This window comes from Chlamydotis macqueenii, chromosome 5 (assembly GCF_036417535.1).
Source record: "Chlamydotis macqueenii isolate bChlMac1 chromosome 5, bChlMac1.mat, whole genome shotgun sequence".
NCBI lineage: Eukaryota > Metazoa > Chordata > Aves > Otidiformes > Otididae > Chlamydotis > Chlamydotis macqueenii.
The window spans coordinates 48258831-48280042 of NC_141560.1; positions in this window are offsets into that span (position 1 = coordinate 48258831).

Here is a 21212-nt window from a genome sequence, read left to right on the forward strand (position 1 = left end):
CAGCACAAACTTTATTATTTTGCCCTTAAAGTGGCATGTGATAGGTGAAAGGGAGTGAAAAGGAAAAGTAAAGATAGGGAAGGGAAAAAAGAAGATAATAGCTACCACCGCAGGTCCAAGGCGTCCCTATGGTCCCAGGTCCAGGCAGCGTCCCGCCGGTCCTCACGATCGATGTCAATGTCGATCCTTGGGGAGAGCTCTTCGACAGTCTTGTTGTTAAGGGTCAACATTTTACGCCAAGTGGCAAACCTTGCTCCTCCTTACTTCGGGGATCTCCGCCTGTTCTTGGCCCTTAGGATAGAAGTGTGTTTTTTGTACATTATAATTAGCAAAGTTCCGTTAAAGGGCACTTTCTCACCGTTGTTTTTGAGACAGCAGTTGTGATTCATCCTCCTCGACAGCAGCTGCACAGTTATCTCTGCCAGTTTTGACAACAAGGATGAGCCATGGCACCTCCGCGCCACTCTGTCCGCCATTTCAAGGATGTTGTACATTTTGTTGTTAGGCCAGAGTCGGCCTTGTCCATAACAGTTCCATTCTGTTCCCAGGAGAAAAAAAAACAACTGCATCTCAGGCAGGCTGCTCGCAGCAACTCATGTCAAGTTGTGAGCATAACTTTTAGGCCAGATCAAGTCTGTAGTCCACTTGGAAGTCCTCAATGACAAGGTTGAGACAATACTGATTTTCTGACCAACCCTTACACTCCCTGAAAGAATAAAGAACTATATTGACCTTGTTCTGGTTTTGTTAGTGAGGGGGGGCCTAAGGTGGTAGCTTCTGTAGGAAACTGGTAGAAGTTGCTCCTCTTTGTTCAGTGGACTCGGACGGGCCTAGGGCAGACCTGCTGCTGGCCAAGGCCGAGCCAGTTGGTAGCAGAATGTCCCGTGATAACGCCTCTGCGATAACGTATTTAAGTAGGGGAAAACAGAAAAAAAAAGGAGGAGAAGATGTGAAGCAGCTGAGTGGGGGGCAGAGAGGGGGAGGCGCGAGCCTTGTGGCTTTTGATTTAATTTCATTCATCATCATGAGACTGATGAAATGATGAATCAGGCTCATTATTCAGAACTTGTTTATTTTCTTGTCACTTTCATTTTTTTTTTCTCTTTGATTCCTTCCTCTATTTTTGCTCTCTCCTATTCCAAGAGTTTAGTTAGAGAATATCTACTACACTAACATTTATATTGAACACAGCAGTCACTTGGGCTTCTGCATGATGAAGAGCTGGGCATGTTATCTCCCTTACACCAAGCTATTAGCTGACCAGAAAAAGGCAATTAAAATAAACATTGAAAATATTGTTACATCATCGTATAGTCTGCAAAACTGACCAAACTGACAAACTCTTGCATAGGATGCTGTACATTCAGTTCAGTATCATCTTATGAGATTCTTAATATTTTTTAAAGAATTGCTGATCAACAAAGTGTCTTGAAACATTGATACCTGATTAATAATCTTGTTATTAAAACTCATCTGAATGCATGCTTCATGGTACCTTTGAAGGAAAGAGAGGTTTTTATCTAGGAAAGCAAGGAGAAATTAAAAACTTTGTTTGTGTGTAATAGGTACATTTTACTTGTAATAATGTGTTTTGGTAGCTGTAAATAGCAAGAATTTTCTGATGGAAAGTATTAGCCACCTAAAATATTTAACTGTTTCATTGATCTCACTTATGTTATTAGGATCAGTAAACCCTCTCTGACCTGAGGGCAGGTGTAGGAATAGCAATCTAATGACTTCTCCAGAGCTGATAAACATTTTGCAAACAGGTAGTCAGATTGCTCTGTTTGGGAATAAGTAGTTCCAAAAGGAAAGTTATAACTGCAGAGATGTAAAAAGGTCTGATTTTCTGCAATTCTTCCTGACTAGCCAAATATGTGCTCCTGATGCTAATAAATTTTTTCTATCCTGTAAAAGAAGCTATATTGCAAGCTTTTAAACTACATGAAATACAAGTAACGAATAGAAATTTTCTTCAAATCCACCTGAAATAAGTTTACAACTGTGATCCAAGTCTATTTAACAAATATACTTTTTATTTCCTTCACATCTCTCATTTGTATAAGCTGCCATATTAATTTGTTTAAAAGCCACCTAAAGAGGCTATTAAAATTTCATTAGCTACAAAATAAACCCAAGATAAAACTTCCTTTTAAGCTCAGATGTCATAAGGCTTCTCCACTCTTACTTAGCAAATATCATGTCTCCTAAAAAAGAATGTTTGTTTACCTTCATAGAATAGCTACAGGTGTTATTTTCCATAATTTTTGTATTAATATTTTTTGTTATATAGAATATTTTTCATCTGCAATGTATTGTTTAATTTTGAGCAGAGAAACAAGCCTGAATTCAAATTTTCTTAGAGGTTCAAACAGCTGACCTAGTCTTCTAACCTGAAACATGGTTCCAGCAACCAGAGGAAAAAAAATTCCTGTGGATAAATTTGTGTGCAGTGGAGCATTTTCTGATAAATCAATAGTAGTTAGAGGTTTTAGTATGTCACAGAACTTCAAATAGGTACCTATTTAAGATTAAACACATTTTCGAATGCTAGTATTATCTATTCTCTTTCATCACACAGGAGATAACTGCAGTTATAAAAACTTCTTTATGTTACATGATGCAGCACATCACTGATTTTCAGAGCCATGGTGAGTTTGTGGATTCAGCAATGAAAAAAATAGTAATTTGATTTATAAACAGAGTACCAGTTGATCAAGAAATTTTGAAAGTAATACGTAGAGAATTCCACAATTTCATATTGGAAGATACATACGTAATGTTGAGCTGTTTCTTTCAACTCTGGTGATATATCTGCCATTTAGTTCTTAGTTTCTCTGCCAAGATTTGAATATTTGTGGTTCCCTAAAGAATATTTTGCAAAATATATGTTTTCCTGGCTTCCATAATAATTTCCTAACCTCTTAAATCACTTTGGTACTGCTAGATATTAAGAATTTTTAAAAATCTATAATAACTCAGCAGACAACTTTTATGTGTGCTCTACTTAAATTCAGTGTTTTATAAAATAAGAGGAAAAGTTTCTAGTGATTTTGCATAATCCCAAAAGTCTTATGTCCCAGTGGTCCCCATTTCCTTTGCGATACTGTTTTGTACTGTGTACACCCACATATTCTAGAAATGGTTTCTGCATTTGTGATACTTCTAAAAATTTTTGAAGTTGTATTACTTAGCTGCACTGCAACTGTACCGTACAAGCAGTAGAACAGTAGAAATCTCTGTTCTCACTTAACTGCTCCAGTGCCACTGGAATAGTTTCAGAATTCATGTTTCAAAATTGCATGTCAGTTGGATTCATAAAGCAATTACCACTGTGGTTTAATACGTTGCATTGCACAGTGCATCTCTAGATAAAAGATAAAACACAACCAAATACTTTTTCATTGCTGCTCATCTGAAAAAATGTGTGTCAACTTATCGCAGCCAAAGACCCATTTTGTCTTCTCCCCTGCAGCCAACTCCTTTCCAGCAGTGTCATCAGTGCATGTGGCCCTGCCACAGCATGTAATTATCTGCACAGGCTGGAAAGATCCAGCTGTGAGGGGTATTCTGCTACAGGTAACATATGGCTCTGCAGAGGGTCCCACCTGCCGTGGCTTCAGCAACTGCAGACTGCCACATGAAAGGCTTCCAAGTGGCTTTGAGACAGCATCCCCCTTTCTTGTATACCCTCATCCTGCTTTCTGTTTTCATGCAGCTTTGATTCAAAGTACTCTGTATTCTCTGTCATGATCCGTGCAGCAACAGTAAAGCAGGCATGTAGAAAATGATACCTACATTTATTCTGAAGATTAAATTGCTAAAAACTGCCTTAAAATCTACTTATACTTTCTCTTTCACTATTACATTTCACATCTTTTATTTTTGACAAAAATAATTTCAGATGCCTATTTGTCAGGAAACATAATGATCTCTTCACCTGTGAAATAAATAGAGCAAGTCTCATGATAGTTTGGAACTTTCGCCTGTATTCCTATGTGGGGACAAAGACTAGAAGAGGTGTCTAGGTTTACCTTTACCTCATTACTATGAAACATAAAATTTTCCAGCTGGAAACATGCATTGTTCAGTGCAGCCAATTTTCTCTTAGTTGTTGTTCTCTTTCTTAGTTGTTCTTTGCCCTAAATAGCCAGGCCATGGCACTGGCACATCAGGAATACTAGTGAGGGATAACTTGTTCTTCTTTTCCTTTCCAAAACATTGTTCATGTCTTTTTCCAAGGCTCTGAATGGTTGATTTTCACATACATGAGGTGTTCATTTTACTTTCTCATCAGTAGCCAATCTCATAAAAGACATCATGAATAATTATGAATAATGACTCTTCATCCCCTCTATCCTTTTCCAGTACTGAAGCAGAGTTTGCTTGTTGGGGAAGCTAAGCAGAATGGTTTTCTATCCCCAGCTTCTATTACTAAAGAAGCTAAACTGGACTACATCGACCATCTGAAAAGCAAACCTGCCAGTATTCAAAGCCATCCTTCATTCTTTGTCAGAGCCAGAGACCCACAGGGCAATGACAAAGGATTCAGAGAGCATTTCTGGCTCTAAGGATTCTTCAAAGTTTTCATTTGTCTCTTTCTTTCTTTATTTTTTTGCCTTCTTTTTGTTGTATTTTGGGTTTGGTTTTTTTGCATTTTGCTGTTTAGTACATTCACAAAAGGATGTCTTGTTCCCATCATGATGACTGAGATACAGCTTGATTTCCTGTAGAAATATTATCTCAGGAGAACAGTTCTATTTCTTTAAAATATTTTTAGCCTTTTTTATCTACAATGTTTTATTATTTGAAATTGGATTGATTTATACTGAGATAGAAATTGGCCTAGTACCTTTCAAGGTACATAACTACGTTTAGTATCTTTCAAAATTCCACGTGCGTTTTAAAGATGTCACATCGTAATGTGCAAGTGAAACAGAATAAACTGTATTAATGTGGCTTTATTTTGAATATGGAACAATTTGTAGTGGTTTTATTGAAGGGAGCAATGGTAGGACACTAAAATTACAGGGCAGCAATATTATGTCATTTTTTTATGTAGTTGTTTGACTATTTAATATTTATAAACAGTAGAGGTTGAATGGTAAACAACATCAAATTACAGGCATAATGAAACACCTATTTCCATCCCCACTGCACAGATATATTTTTTTTTGAAGTTAAATCAGACACTATGACTAGGATGAATGCTTTCAAGCTCTTTAAAGTTTGCCATTGTCTCTGTCAAATAAAATACAATGCTATACAATTGTAGCTCAAAGCAGGAAGTAATAACTTGTATCTCTAAGTGCAAGCTGCTAGCACTGAATATTTGCAATCTAATAAACCTAAACACATCTCTACTCCAAATGCTTTTTTTCTTGTACAGAAATATATGCCTTTATTAAGTGGATAAATTGTGCTGTAGTAAATACACTAAACTTCCTTTCTTTCTGATACTGTGTACACATCCTAGGGTTTTTTCACCTTTTATTAGGATTGACTGACCCTCTGGGAAAGTTTAGCACACCTAGTTAAAAAGAAAGAGGTGAAAGGCTTCTAAAATGAACTTATTTTCTTCCCACTTTATTCGATGACCCAGGCCAGTAAAGTACCTCACCAAACCCATTTGCAATAAGCGTCTCCTCATCTATAAAAATTAAATCGCACCCAGTTACACACTGTTTCCCTATGCAGATCTCAGACTAATAGAACTTAGCTGAGATCTGTGTCAGAGATCAATTCTCTGCTTGATGTGGGGAGACAACTGCAGGTGTCTCTGCCCCTGTAAAGAAAGAGAAAAAGGAAGAGGAAGAGCATGGAAGGCAGGACAGGAGTTCCCTCACTGGCAGTACTGTGTGCAAAGCAGTGATGGAGTCAGTAGGTCTGGGGTTGTGCAAAACCAATGGCTTGAGAATGTTCTCGTGAGTCCTGATGAGAAGCAAAAAACTCAGAAAAATTAACCAGAAAAGCCCTGGAAATGCATTCCCCCATCACTCTTGTCATTGACACGCCAGGGAGGAACCTGAGATTTTGAGAGATGTGTGTTTATTCAGATGGTGCAGATATGGTCAATAAATCTCTCTGTCCTACACATCTCTATAAGGAATTTTGATTTCTGCAGCCCCGGGATGCAGGGATATGTATATACAAGCTAAACCATCAATATGCAAGCAGCGCAGCTCTACTCCGTAAGTTTTACTACAGCCTTCGGCTACACCACCAGCTGCTGCCACAGTAATCCTTCCTACACAGCTACTGTTTCCCGTGGCTATGGATGTTATTGGACTATTGTTTGTATTAGTATCTAATCCAGGCAGTTTTTCAGCTTACACACTGATGCTGAGAGAACTGCCCTGCAAAGTATAACACACAACACACTCGGAGAGACTTATGCATCTTTTTAATGCTCATCTATGTGGTATCTCTGAACATTTATTTTAAAAGGCTCAGGTACATACATATTTGAAAGTAGTATTCACCAAACAGTCATGGACTCTATGTTCCTACCATGCTGCAACAAATTGATATGCAGGATTGCTTTCTCTGAACTGAATCTCTTGCTCCTCCCCCTGCTTAGTTCTTCAGGACTCTTGTACTCTTGAGGATGTAAGAGTACCACAGCATTCATTCTTATTCTTGGTTGGCCAGTCACCTGTTGTGATAACTACACTACCTATCTCCCTGCTTTCCAACTTGACTGCTCCTTCCCCTTTGCTTTTCACCTCTGCTGCAATTGGCTTTTTCAGCTTCAGCTTGTGTAGTGATCTTTCCTGGTTTTAGAAGGGCTGAATAGCAAACAGAAGATTGCAACATCACTCACAATATTGTGTATGAAATCTAGCTCTATCAAATCATACACAGCATCAAAATTATGCTTTGTGTTAGTTTCATCAGGTTTACCAAAGAGAAAGCCAGGAAAGGAAAGAAGATGATGAGGATATACAGCCAACTAATTAAGCAGTTGTTTTCTGGAATGGTTGTAGAACAGATTGTCTTCAGGCAGCACAAGATGAAAATAATGTATAGAAAGGCCTGAAACAAAACAGCCTACAAAGGAAGAAAAATATAATGAATCATGTCAAGTTAGTAAATACAAATGAAGTATTAAAACTTGGCAAAAAAGATGAAATAGGTTTTAATTAGTATTATAGAATAACCAGAAAGAAATCCTTTTGTTTTTAAAATGAGAAATGCATGGTCATGGTCCAGGCTTGTATCTTGCTGTATATCAATTTCCTTCTTGGCCGTTATTACTCTCTTCCCTCTGTTCCTGTTTTTTTACCCCCATTAATTAATAATTAATAACTTTTACAGATATTAGCAAATATTGAACAAATTTGATATAGCAATAACATTCCCCAAAGACAAGTTAGTCATATATGTTTCCTGAAAAAGATCTATAGATACAAAATGGATACTTTGATTTCCTCATGTAAGCACCTCAGGTGGTACAAAAAAAAAGGGTTGCAGTGCAAATTTATACAGTATCAAACACTGAAGAGTATACAGGGGAGAGAGGGAGAGAACTTGTAAACACTCTGATTATGGAAGAAGCTTCAGCAGTGTCTCCCAAGCAACTGCAAGGCACACTTGAATCAAATCAGGATTGATTAGCAAATTCCATATTGAGACAAGATTGTCAAAAAGAATAAAAAGAGATGAAGGAAACCATTACATCAGTGGAAATAAGGTGAGATGATATCAGGTTTCTTAATGATCAATGATGAGGGGAAAAAAAAATCAGGACTGAAGGTATAAAAACAGTGAAATAAAAAGAAAGAATCTGGCATTGTTATAGTGACTGTATTAGTAATTAATTGTGGTGATTAATAAAGGAGCTGCAGGCAGCACAAAACATTGAGCTACTTGAAAGAGGACAAAAGATTGGAGTTAAGAACTTCAGTTTTAAGATGTCATACAAAGAGACACGTGTGTATAGACTATGAAAGTCTTAAAGGTGAAAGACATTCCCAAGGGGCAAAGGGAGAAAGATCAGGATAGTAGCACCACACACCAAGCAGCTAAATCTTGGATATAGCTGTTGACCCTTCTAAACACGTCTAGCATTTTTTTTTCATTTTCATAATATCATTATAGAATTTGGGAATGACATTTAAATTACATCAAACTCCAGAAAAATAGTTCTAAGGATTTTATAAATATTTTATTTATTATTTCATGAAAATTTTAAAAATGAAGTTTTTAAGTAAGACACTTATTTTACTAATTGGCAGGTTTCAAAAGCACAGAGACACTATTTAATGTAGAAAATGGCATCCCTTTCACTTGGTACGGCTGAAGAGACACTTCAAATGCATCTGAGCAGAGCACAGTCAGCCTAAAATGACACACTGAGAGAGAAAGATAGTGAGGAAACAAGACCGCTCTTTGATTTACAAATGCTTCTCAGCAATGAATTCATTTCAGGAATAGAAGGCAATCTCTTCTGGAGAAACAAATAAGCAAAAAGCAAAACAGAATGAAGAGCTAGAATGTAAACTAAACACTTGGCTGGCTCAGAGCCTCCAGTTTGACGTCCCGGGTTATAAATAATCAAGGGCATTTGTATTATCCATGTTGTAGAGCACTGGTATTCATGAATACTTAAAAATCCTCTGACAACTGGTACTGTTTCATCAACCAGAAAGTACAATAGGCAAATTAGTGTTGTTTTTTCATCACCCTTTGTGGGCAAAAAGATCAAAGAAGATATTTTCATACTGGCAAACACCTTGTCAGTCTTTTTCTCTGCTTATACATAAAGATGTGTCTCTGCAATATGACAACGAAGGCTGGCAGATGTTAAAAGGAAAGTCACCCCCTACAGAAATTAAGCAACTTCAGGATATGAAGTCTCTTATGAATATTTTATAAAAAGATTTACTCTTATTTCGGGTTTATTTAATTATTTTATACCAAGAACTGGACAAGTTAATTTTTTGTGAATCTTGCTTCTGGCATATTTAAATTTTCCTTTTTAACTGAAGAAGAGGAAATCACTAGCTTTCTCACAAAGCATAACTTCCCAGAATTATATATGTAACATTTAACATAATTACATTACTAATCTAATGACAATATCCAGTTTAGTAAAAATGCAATAATATTGCAATATTATATTATGTTATACACTTTATACAGTATTCTACACTATTATATTATATACTAAAAGTTAAAATATACTTTTTCAATGGTATAGATTCTCTTGATGGGACAAAGATTTGTGTGAACTATTTCAGAGAAGCCCTTTATTGCTGAGAATGTAGAGCAATGTCAGCAGAGTCAAAATTTTCCTTTTACTCTTCGGTTATAGAATCATAGAATAGTTTGGGCTGGAAGGGACATTTAAAGGTCATCTAGTCGAACTAGATGTCCATCTTTGGACAAAATCCATCTTTGGACAAAATGTCCATCTTTGGACAAAATAATATCTTAAAATCACAATTCTGCATATGATTGTATTGCCTATGTGAATACTACACAATATAATTTCTATCCTAAATGAATTCTTTGCACATATTTCTTTAGCTCAGATTTTCAGAATTATGGTTTGGTGATTATTTTGAAGATGAGAGGGAAATTTAAAATTATACCAACTCTGCATTTTCCATTAATCTATGATAATTTAATCTCCTCCCAGTCTATGCACTTTCTGCAGATGCTGTCTCAAAATATGCACATACCAATGCATTCACATCTGAAAGAATCAAATGGAAAGAGTGACCTTCCCTTTTCTTTTGTAGCAGTCCAGAGGTGAACGTAGCCCAGAAGTGATTCTTCTCTCTATCCCTATTTTGGGGCCGTGGCTCTGTCTCATAGCAGCTTTCCTAACAGCCATTTATATGGGGTAGTGGTATGTTGTGGGCTGGATGTGGCTAGCCTGAGGTGCCCAGAGCAAGCCTCAAAGTCTACAGCTTGCCTGAGCCTGTTGCATCAGGTTCCAGGTAGGTGGCATAGGGATCTGGCAGGGAGAGCTGGTGGCTTTTGGACTTATGTCACTCTCCAAAATCAAAGCTGCTCTCTGCCTGAAACAGTACCGTGGTAGGAACTATGAGCAATACTTTGAAGAGTTGCTTACTGAAACTGGAGGCAGACCATGCTATGAAACACCATTAGATGCTGCATTGGGGTTTTTCTGAAAGAAGTCAGATGACTATCCACTCCACCTTGTATTTAACATTCATCTGATTTGTTTAATCAAGGCTATAGCCTCTCTTTGTGGGGCAAATTGGATCTGGTTAGCATTTCCTTTGATCTCTCTTATGAACAAAGGGCATTAAAATGAAAATTCAGTTCTGTAAGGACTGTAATTCTAAAGGAATACAATGTACTCAAAGCCCAGTGAAAGGTGTAGTGCTAAAAATAGAAATACCTACAGATAGAAATTTCTTTTTAGATTTCAGGTATCTAAAGGTTATTCACTGCCAGTTTTACGCTACTACTTCTGAGTAATTTGCAAGATAATTCTATGTTGCATAATGTACTTGGAAATATTTTTTCTTTGATTTTGGAAAGGGGAATTGAAGAACAGTCCCTGTTTTCTCCTAGCTGAAACTACTGACAGGATTTGAGATGGATGGAAAGCTGGGGAGAAATTAGCAAAATTAACCCCCTATTTTTGCAGAACAAAATGCTTGTGAGACTTTTAATGTAAAAAACAGGCAGAGGCTACCTTTCTCTTTAATTAAAGACTATTTGGACATATTAGTGTTCTTATTCTTAATGTAAAAGTTAATATACCAATGTTTATTAATTTTAATGTCTGACATTTTAGAGATCCATGTATAATTATGCTAGAATGCGTATTTAAAACACTAATTTTATAGAATAGGAGTTTCCATTAAAAAAAAAAATCTCCTCCAGGTCTGCAGAAGTGTAAGGAGGTGACATTTTTGAAAATAAACTACTCAAGAAATCAGATATAAAAGGAAAAATCTGGCAAGAATCCAGGGAATGTGCTGTACAGCAAGTGTAAAAAATGTTAAGATTCTCTGATGCATCTCTGATGCACAGATTATTTACATAACTCTACCACAGGCTTGCGGTGTAACCTTCAGGAAGTCTGAAAGTTTTTGATCCAAAACTTCTTGAAGTCCATACATTTCCTGACCTGTTCCCTTAGTCCCAAATTTCCATGATGGAAGCCAACAATAGAGACTGTGGTCCTTTTGTCCTACTGCTACACAATAAATTTTTCCCTGTTTTTTATGTGTTTACAAAAAAAATGTCTAAATCATTTATCATTTATTTTTTAAAACATATGGATCTCATGTACACCCAGAGAAAAGTTCTATTCACATGCTGTATGTTCATTTTAAGTAAGAGAATGAAAATTATTCTTCACTCAAGTAGAATGAAAAATAAATTCTTTGTGGCCAGAGTAACTGGCTAGATAGTGTGTATAAAAAAATTCAATCATCTCAAAACAGTTTTACAATGTTTTTTGTCATTTTAACCTTTTTTTTTTCCACCACAATATTCCATTTTCTGTCATTGTACCTACACAGTCCTGAAGGGCTTTTGAGATTTATTGATTTAAAATATTTTAAATTTTTTGTATTTTCTTACTATTTCTACCAAAACTTAGCTATTTTACTAGGAAGATCTTAGCAAGCCCTGAACAATGTTTTGTTTAACTGAAGAACAAACCCAATGTGGCTAGTGAAGAACCTTGTGTTTATGTCATCTGGGTCACACATATCCTTTTAGTTAAGGAATATTAATTCACATGCAAGGAAAAAAAAAAAAACACTCACGGCTTAGTAAGAACAAATAAATAAACAACGGGCACTTGCCTATCTGGTTTGCTTTGGCTTTCAACTAAAGAAAAGACTTCTTGGTTTCCCAGTTGTAAGTGGAATATTGTTGAACAGCAAGTAAATGGCCCTTAAGGCTTGGGAGATGCTTCAAAACAGTGCTTTGGTGTTTTCAGCTGCTTTGATTTTTGTTTACACAAACAGAGACTCTTGAAAGGGTTTTATTTTCAAAACACATCTTCTCAGTAATTTTATTAAAACTCAGTTCAAAGGAGGAGTCTACAGTTGGACATCCAGAAATGAGGCACCCACTATTTACAACGAGTTTGGAAGCTCTTGGACAGGAAATCAGTGTCCATTTTCATTAATATAGCACAAAAACAACTCAGAAAAATAACAAACTTCCCACTTCAATAAAACACTGTAATCTTTTGAAGAAGAATGAAAAATAGATCAGTTCCAAATATTGCTGTTGTTTCATCCTCAGTATTGCACAGTATATCTGCTACTCATTACTGAGATTGTGCTTTTAGAGTTTTATTTGGTTTAGTCTTATTTATTGTTTTACTATCGACTGAGGTTTTCCTCTTCACACTTGTTCTGTTGTTCTCTACTATGTAAGATTTCTTTCTGCATGTTTTTTCTTCTATTATGCTTTGCAGATTTTGGTTTTGTAACTTAAAATACTATACAAATACTATTGTAATTTATCAGCCCAGGAAAATAACAGAAAAGTATTTTCTCCCTTGTGACTGGTAAGCTAACTAGAGATTAAGTGGTTACTCTCATCTGCAGCTAACAAGCTGGGGCAGAGAGGCATTTTTTAGACTGTTTGTATGCAGCTAGGACCAAGGGGTGGCTGTTCAGCATCTTAATGAAAACACTCAATCTGCAAGGGGTTGGGCTGCTCCCTCTGTGGAACTGATGGAGGACAGAGGGAGCTCAATCTCCTGGAGTCGCTCATACTTTCACAGCACTGAGATCTCAACATTTCAGGCAAGACACTATGCTTCAGTGTGATGTCACTTTTTTGAGCAGAATGCATTGACACAAAACACATGTCTGCAGAGCACTGGAGGAAATAATAGCATACAGCCAGTTTTCTGGAAATCCGTTTTCAGAAATTCTCTCAGGCGGGTAATTACTCCTTTTACTAGTCTTATAGAGAAAGCTCTATCTAAGATACACCAGCAGACCATTAAAGCTTTCTTTATTCATAGGCAAATGCATCACAATTGTTTAATCATTACCTGGTCTCTTAATAGTTACTAGCTGAAGACATACATATATATCACAGGAAAAATCACACAAATAAAAGCCAAACATTATGAGACCCTTGACTAGGACTTGAGATATAAGCATTACCCCAGTAATGTATGTTAGTTCTTTGTGTTTTTAAAATTCTCTGTATGAAATTATGGGCTTGGTTTACTTGGAGGAAATTTTTTAGTAATTTACAGTTTTCTAAATTAACATAGAATCATAGAATGGTTAGGGTTGGAAGGGACTTTCGAAGGTCGTCTAGTCCAACCCCCCTGCAAGAAGCAGGGACATCCCCAACTAGATCAGGTTGCTCAGAGCCTCATCCAACCTGGCCTTGAACGTTTCCAGGTATGGGCATTCACCACCTCTCTGGACAACCTGTTCCAGTGCTCTACAACCCTCAGGGTAAAAAATTTCTTCCTAATATCTGATCTAAATCTACCTCCCTCTATTTTGAAACCATTACCACTAGTCTTATCACAACAGGCCCTACTGAACAGTCTCTCTCCATCTTTCCTGTAAGCCCCCTTGAGGTACTGGAAGGCTGCTATAAGATCTCTTCAGGGCCTCCTCTTCTCCAGGCTGAACATCCCTAACTCTCTCAGCCTGTCCTCATAAGAGAGGTGCTCCAGCCCTTTTATCATCTTCGTGGCCCTCCTCTGGACCTTCTCCAACTGGTCCATGCCCTTCTTATGTTGGGGGTTCCGGAACCGGACACAGTACTCCAGGTGGGGTCTCACCAGGGCAGAGTTGAGGGGGAGAATCACCTCTCTCGACCTTCTGGCCACACTCCTCTTGATGCAGCCTAGGATGCGGTTGGCCTTCTGGGCCGCAAGGGCGCATTGACGGCTCATGTTGAGTTTCTCATCCACCAGCACACCCAAGTCCTTCTCCTCAGGGCTGCTCTCGATCCATTCTCCTCCCAGCCTATATCTGTGCCTGAGATTGCCACAACCCATATGCAGGACCTTGCACTTGGCCTGGTTGAACTTCATGAGGTTTGCACAGGCCCACCTCTCCCGCTTGTTAAGGTCCCTCTGGATGGCATCCCTCCCTTCCAGCGTGTGGACGGCACGATACAGCTTGGTGTCGTCAGCAAACTTGCTGAGGGTGCAATCTATCCCACTGTCCATGTTGCCAACAAAGATGTTGAACAGGGCCGGGCCCAACACGGACCCCTGAGGGATGTCACTCGTCACCGGTCTCTACTTGGACATTGAGACTTTGACCACCACTCTCTGAGTGAGGCCATCCAGACAATTCCTTATCCACCAAGTGATCCATCCATCAAACCCATATCTCTCCAGTTTAGAGAGAAGGACATCGTACGGGACAGTGTCAAATGCCCTGCACAAGTCCAGGTCGATGATATTTGTTGCTCGTCCCTTGTCCACCGATGCTGTCACCCCATCACAGAAGGCCACCAAATTGGTCAGGCACGATCTGCCTTTGGTGAAGCCATGTTGGCTGTCACCAACCACCTCCTTGCTCTCCATGTGCCTTAACATGGTTTCCAGGAGAATCTGCTCCATGACCTTGCCAGGCACGGAGGTGAGGCTGACGTCTTCAATTACTTATTTTCAGGGCTTCAGATTTAGAACTACTGGACCTAAACTATGACTCCTAAAAATGAGTGTGCACAAAAGAAACATTTGGGCTTGCAAAATAACTAATCCTTATTACAAAGAAGAATTTATACATCTGGTTTAATTTTACTTTATCCATTAAAAAAGAATAAACGAGAAATATCTCATTGTCCAAAATATCCTTCTAATCTATGACTAAATATTTTACAATCATAATTTTACTGGTCATTTTTTACCATTTATTTGTATAATTGTCATTAAAAGCATGCAATCAAACTATACACAGAATTACATCTGTACAAATCTCATTAAAATTTTTGAGAATTGATGTAACGTAAGTGAAGGCAAATTGTGGAATAACATCACCTGCAACAACTAGAACTTTAAAATCTGTGACAGGATTTTGAAATCCCACGTGACCACAGAAGAGTTAAATTCAAGGGCACTCACAAAACACCTGAAATCAGACCAGGTACCGGGAATAACGATGGTCACTCTCACAAGCTGGGGAAAGAAGGTAGAAGCAAGCATTAGAATTGTGAAGGAGGAATAAATCTGGAGAAGGCAGAATGGTGGGAGAGCTTGCCTTAGCCATCTATTCATTTTCTGATGTACCAAGTAGCACAGAGGAGAAAGTATAGGGAATTGAGCCTGAGAGAACAGTGGTGTTCATGCAGCAGTAATTAGAGGTGAATTATCAGGCTCTAGTGGGGAATACCCATGGATAAAAGTCCCAGGCTCATAGAAATTATTATTTGTAGGACCAGTGAAGAGCAGTCTAGCTCCTGAATGGTCAATTAAGCTTTCAGCTGTGAGGGGAATTGGCAGGGAGACATGGATAAAAATGGAGCCTCATCAGATTAAGGTGAAAGCAGAGCATGAAATCCACTTACACAATTGCTAATGAAGAACTCTAAGTTCAGACAAGTTAGTCCTCATCTTTTTGAGGGGCAGGGGACAACAGTATTTTAAGACCTTATCTGCTGTCCTATTTTGTTTCTTTCATTTTAAAAAAGGTGGAAACTACTTTCTTGAATGTGGAGCTGTATTCCACTGTGGGAGCCACAACTTAGAATCGTAGAATCATAGAATCATAGAATCATAGAATGGTTAGGGTTGGAAGGGGACCTTAAAAGGTCATCTAGTCCAACCCCCCTGCAAGGAGCAGGGACATCCCTGACTAGGTCAGGTTGCTCAGAGCCTCATCCAGCCTGGCCTTGAACGTTTCCAGGGATGGGGCCGCCACCACCTTTCTGGGCAACCTGTTCCAGTGTTCTATAACTCGCATCATAAAAAATTTTTTCCTAATTTCTAATCTAAATCTACCCCCCTCTATTTTAAAACCATTACCTCTCGTCCTATTGCAACAGGCCCTACTAAACAGCCTTTCCCCATCTTTCTTGTAGGCCCCCTTGAGGTACTGGAAGACCGCTATCGGGTCTCCCCGGAGCCTCCTCTTCTCCAGGCTGAACAGCCGTAACTCTCTCAGCCTGTCCTCATAAGAGAGGTGCTCCAGCCCTTTTATCATCTTTGTGGCCTTCCTCTGGACCTTCTCCAACTGGTCCATGTCCTTCTTGTGTTGGGGGCTCCAGAACTGGACACAGTACTCCAGGTGGGGTCTCACCAGGGCAGAGTAGAGGGGGAGAATCACCTCCCTCGACCTGCTGGCCACGCTTCTCTTGATGCAACCCAGGATGCGGTTGGCCTTCTGGGCCGCAAGGGCGCATTGCCTGCTCATGTTAAGCTTCTCATCCACCAGCACTCCCAAGTCCTTCTCCTCAGGGCTGCTCTCAATCCACTCCCCGCCCAGCCTGTATTTGTGCCTGGGATTGCCACAACCCAGGTGCAGGACCTTGCACTTGGCCTGGTTGAACTTCATGAGGTTGGCACGGGCCCACCTCTCCAGCCTGTCAAGGTCCCTCTGGATGGCATCCCTCCCTTCCAGCGTTTTGACGGCACCACCCTCGGCAAACTTGCTGAGGGTACACTCTATCCCGCTGTCCATGTCGCCGACAAAGATGTTGAACAGGGCTGGGCCCAGCACGGACCCCTGAGGGACGCCACTCGTGACCCGTCTCCACATGGACACTGAGCCTTTGACCACCACTCTCTGAGTGTGGCCATCCAGCCAACTCCTTATCCACTTAATGGATTGCAGCGCAGCATTACTGCTGGGAATGTATCACTCCTATTTTGCAGGTGTGCAAAGGGAACTCAGCACAAGGGAGATAAACTGAGAATGACTAGTTTGAGCAAGGTTAGAAAGAAATCTTGTATTGCAAGTTGGCTTTTAATATTGTAATCCTGCCACATTTTTGTTGGATATTGTGGCTTCTTAAAAAACAAACAAACCAAGGTTGCGCAGTTTATAGTCTTGCTACATCTGACTAATGTTATGCTTACCTCTATGCTAAACTTGAATGAGGTCCAAAACTTTAACTAAGGAAAAAATTCAATTGAAGCTTTTACTTGAATTGAATTAGGAAAGAATTTTGCACTGACTTCAATGATTGCTGTAGCATTTCCAAGTATCACTTAAAACAATAAAAAAAAAACCTCTTAATGATGATCTGCAGATACTAACTCCACATATGTTGGTTTTTAATAAGTTATCAGTAAGCTGTCTTTAAAATGTCCATATTTGATTTGATTAAGTGACTAAATTCTAACTATGAAAGAGTTTATTGCTATTAAAGCTGTGTGAGATCAGTTTTTTCTCTGTAGGGTTTTCATCATTCCTTGCAAGACATAATTTTTTTTTGAACTGTGTCAATGCCATTAGAAATTAAACAATAGGTTTCTACAGCATGTCAGACAGGCTGGTCAGATGTAGATGTAAGGTCTGCATGTCTTGATCACTAGCATCATGCTTATTCTAAAGTCTGTGTGTATACTTTGCTGTGAAGAACTAGGATCTTGAAATAAACTCCTATATGCCCATGAGAAAGCATTAGGGGCTAAGACAAAGAAGTCAGAGGAAAGAATATGAATTGAAGTCCAAAAGGGATAGGGACTTTCTTTTCTCTCTACACCACAGGAAGAGCAAAGTGCAAAAAAAAAAAAAAAAGTATTTTGTCCTTGTGATCAATCTCAAAATAATAACAGTGTTTTTTCTGTCTTTTCTTTAACCAACCTGTGAAGCTGTAGAAGTGAGAGAAGCTGCTGCCATTCTGGTCTACGGGTGGCACATTTTAACTGTATAGGACTCTTCCTACTTGCCTGAACATATCACTGGGAGACAGCTGTTTTATTGATTTTGTTCAGATGCAGAATGTTATCAAGCAAGTTATTATGCTCCCTCTTATGAAAACAAGCTGTTTTCCTAAGCTTAACATAAAACTTAGCTCTTTGAAGTTACACACTTACTCTTAGGTATGAGATATTATAACTACAAAACCAAAATAATTTTTTTCTTCTCCTGAACATAGCTTATTTATCTCTGTTGAAGTCAATACAGAGATTTCCACTGTTTCTCCTCCTCTCTCAACCAGTACTTCCTCCTGTTCCCACTCTCCATGCAAACTCAGACCTTATTGAACTGGAGACAGTATAAACTGACTTTCTACAAATAGGGGTATAGTTAAGAAACAGAATCATAGAATAGTTTGGGTTGGAAAGGACATTTAAAGGTCATCTAATCCAAAACCCCTGCAAGGAGCAGCGACATTTTCAACTAGAACAGGTTACTCAGAGCACTATCTAACCTGGCCTTGAATGTTTGCAGGGATAGGGCATCCACCACCTCTCTGGGCAATCTCTTCCAGTGCTTCACCACCCTCATGCTAAAAAATTTTTTCCTAATATAAAATCTGAATCTGCTTCCTTCTCTTTAAAAAACATTATCCCTGTTTCTATCACAATAGGACCTACTAAAGAATTTTTCCCTGTCTTTCTTATAAGCCCCTTTTAGGTACTAGGTCTCCCTAGGGCCATCTCTTTTCCAGGCTGAACAGCCCCAACTCTCTCAGCTTGTCCTCACTCCAGCTCTCTGATCATCTTTGTGGCCTTCCTCTGGACTCCCTCCAACAGGTCCATGTCCTTCTTATGTTGGGGGCTCCAGTGCCAGACACAGTACTTCAGGTGGGGTCTCCCAAGAGCAGGGTCGAGGGGGAGAATCACCTCCCTCGACCTGCTGGCCATGCTTCTTTTGATGCAGCTCAGGATACGTTTGGCTTTCTGGGCTGCAAGTGCACATTGCCAGCTCATGTTGAGCTTCTCATCCACCAGCACTCCTAAGTCCTTCTCCTTAGGGCTCCTCAGGCTCAGGAGTACATTAAACATATGGAATAGAAATCAAAATGATTTTGGTATGTGTTTTAACATCGCTAGAAGAATGACTGTATCCTGCCAGCACATTATATTGCCTTGAGGGTATCTGTCTTTTTTGGTTTAGATTTTGCTATTATGATATTGCATAGTTTAAGATTTTTCCTTTCTGTGTTTCATTCACAGTGACTGTTGCAGTGGACTCTAAGAGTAGTAATTTTTTTTTTTTTTTAACACTCATTACCCGTATCTGAGCGACCTGATCTTACTGAAGATGTTCCTGCTCATTGCAGGAGGATTGGTCTAGATGACCTTTAAAGGTGCCTTCGAACCCAAACTATTCTATGATTCTGTATTTCATACTGGTTTAAAATATAAGCAGTAAAATTTTTCTGGCAACTTTAAAGACAGAGCTGCAACAAAGCAGACAGAGCTGCTTTGAACCAAAATTCTTCTTGTCAATCTTTCAATGAAAAAGTTGCTTGAGTAAAAACATCTCTAGAAATGTAGTGTGAAAGATATACTTCTGAAGCATAGAGTTTTTTAAAGTGTTTATTAAACCTCATGCTTCTTGGGATAGAGAATTAAAATGAGATTCATCTTTTTTAGACAAATAATTAAGAAGGGAGGGTTTATAAAGAGAAAACATGCAGCATATCATCCTGTTGAGATATGTATAAACAAGATCAAAACCTACAATAAGAGAGTGAAATGCGATGCCATGTGAAAGGACTTCTTCACATGCGTAAGAAAACTTGGTTTTTAACTTGTAACTGCTGACGTCATTGAAGTTATGGAACATGAAATGTACGTGTGCAGGGAAAAGACAATCCTCTATTCCCAATAATGGCCTAGAATTAGAACTGTAAATGGATATAAACCTGCAATTTAGAAAGAAAGCAACATGAGTTTCCTTGTTGCATTGCTCTTTCAGCAAGAAAAGCATCCACTTAGCAGCAGTGCTACAGCTCTAAGCACAGTAATAAACCTTTTAAAGTGTCACTTTTTTCAGCATTAATTTAATGATAAGAGAGAGAAGCAATTGCAGAAGTCATTCTTTATTGCACCACTTAGCTCCCAGAAAATCCATAAAAATCAGGAGGGACCCTTTTTTGCTCTGATTGCCTAACTCAGAATCTTTAATCCCCTTTCATTAAAAGTATGCCAATGTTTTTCCTTATGAATTGCCTTCTGAGCTTTTGGAAATCACCAGGCAAAGACATACAACTGAGATGAAGGCTAGGCCAGAGCATAGCTCTGATACCTGAATAGCAGTGTTCTGCACCAAGGTGACAGTTGTTTGGATGTGAGACATAAAACTAACATCCTATTAATGAATGATAGCATTAAAAATGCCACCATACTTAATTAAAACATCTGCTTAGACTTCAAATCGGACAAGTAGTTTTCTTCAATATTTCAACAGTCCTTAATAGCAAGTCACTGTGATTCAAAACTGATAAAGAGGCACCTGTATCAATGGATTTGTTTTTACATTATCTCTTTCCCTTTGAGGAGTTTCCATTGGGATGTTTTTGTTTTTTTTTTTTTTAACAGCACTAAACTGTCGTGTTAATGTTTGGGAAATATTGGGAATTGTAAAGGTTTTTTAAGTTTTTAAACCTGTCCTAATACCAAAATTTACTTTCTTTCCCTGATTCCTTTCCTCCTTTTCCTGCCTACAAAAAAAAAAAAAAAAAAGATGATTGGTACTTTACAGAACAACAGCAATGAAAAGGGAGTTGTTGCAGGGCTACATTTTTCAATATAGTTCTAGCTGGTAGAAGAGTGTCATGGATGGAGGGATGCACTTCACTCATAAGAGAAAAGCAACAATATTTTATTGATATGAAACAGTAATTTAACAAAGTTTGATAGTGAATGGTAAGTGTGACAGTGATTTAACAAGATTCGATGGCAAGGCACACTTGATTATTTACTGCATAGAGGACAGGGTCAGACAAAACCATAAGAAAGACTCTCCTGTTGAGTCATTAGATTCAGAAAAGACTCCTTTGCTTTCTAAACTTCTGTAAAAAAACTGTGTCGAATATTTGTCTCAACATTGTCAAAACATCAAACCACTACCCGAACAGCGGCTTCCTGTTATCTTGCAAGCCAACTCCTGTTGCCTTGCGAACCTGAATGCAGAGCTGATTCTGAGAAATTTAGCCCTAGCCACCGCCTCAGCATGCGCCCAGAGACGATGACAGGCATGCATATCACTCGGTAATGGGCATGCATATCACCGCCAGGTGAGGGGTGCAGCTAGGAAAACCAACTCTTGAAATACAATGAAAACAACCAACATAAAAGGGGAATACACATCGATGGAATA